Source organism: Pristiophorus japonicus, chromosome 8, assembly GCF_044704955.1.
Source record: "Pristiophorus japonicus isolate sPriJap1 chromosome 8, sPriJap1.hap1, whole genome shotgun sequence".
Classification (NCBI taxonomy): domain Eukaryota; kingdom Metazoa; phylum Chordata; class Chondrichthyes; family Pristiophoridae; genus Pristiophorus; species Pristiophorus japonicus.
The window spans coordinates 115,787,064-115,788,132 of record NC_091984.1 but is presented as its reverse complement, the minus strand read 5'-3'; the positions used below and the strand labels follow the sequence as shown (position 1 = coordinate 115,788,132).

The following is a 1,069-nucleotide window of genomic DNA, read 5'->3' as shown; positions in this document are numbered from 1 at the left end:
GGGTCTGAAACTCATTGCCTGGAAGGGTGGTGAATGCAGAAACACTCACCACATTTAAAAGGTGGTTGGATGGGCACTTAAAGTGCAGTAACCTGCAGGGTTACAGACCTAGAGCTGGTAATTGGGATTAGACTGGAAAACCTCTTGTTGGCTGGCGCAGAAATGATGGTAAGTACTGCAGGGAATCGAATACAGCCAGGCTGATCTCCTGGACTAGTTTTGATCACCTGGATGGGTCGGAGAAGAATTTTCCCAGATTTTCTTTCTCCCCAATTGGCCTGAGTATTTATCTGGTTTTTGTCTCTCCCAGGAGATCCCATGGCTCCGGTTGGGGTGGAGTGTCAAATGTTTCAATATAGTTGTGTGGTGCGGACTGGTTGGGCTGGGTGCTCGTTGCCTTTCCGCCATTGTTCTTTGTTCGTAGGTTTATATGTAACCGAGGGCTGTGCGGTTCTTTGTCAGCCGGTGCAGACACAATGGGCCGAAATGGCCTCCTTCTGCGCTGTAGATTTCTATGTTTCTAAACAGAGTAGATTAGCATGGCCTCTGCGCAAGGATGACACGCAAATTCGTGAAATGTTCTTTCCTAATCGGAAGCGGTGGCGGAACATAAAGAAGAGAGTGGAGGAACAGCATGGAGCTAATCGGAGGCAGCAGCGCGCGTACCTTCCATGGTGTATTTCCCAAAAAAACCGAGGGACGTCACAGGACAGCAGGTAGGTGATTGATTGATGAGTATCACTGTTGTCTTTTCTTCTCTCTTATTTAGGGCAGAGTGGTATACTTTACTTAATAATCTAACAGAGGCCTGAAAAGGCAGCTCAGTCCTGTTGAATGCACATCCTGTGCCATGTGGGAAGTCCTGGACACTTCTCGTGGCCTGGACTGTCATGTATGTAACCTTCATGTATGTAACCTTCATGTAACAACACTGTACACTGTATACACCTAAGAAATGCACACCTTTTCTACAGGGGGTGAACTTGTGGGAGACACTCCTCACCTGGTCATAAAGGGAGGTCCCACGCAGGGTCATCACTTCTTGGTCCTGTGAATAAAGCTACAGGTC

General features: G+C 47.8%; 1 non-coding gene across 1 annotated transcript; it reads left to right on the top strand.

The window, feature by feature from the left end:
• The first annotated feature begins 489 nt into the window (after window positions 1-489).
• Window positions 490-591, top strand: LOC139270094 (U6 spliceosomal RNA). The gene has a single exon (XR_011594442.1). It is a non-coding gene; the product is annotated as a U6 spliceosomal RNA (small nuclear RNA).
• Window positions 592-1,069: the final 478 nt, after the last annotated feature.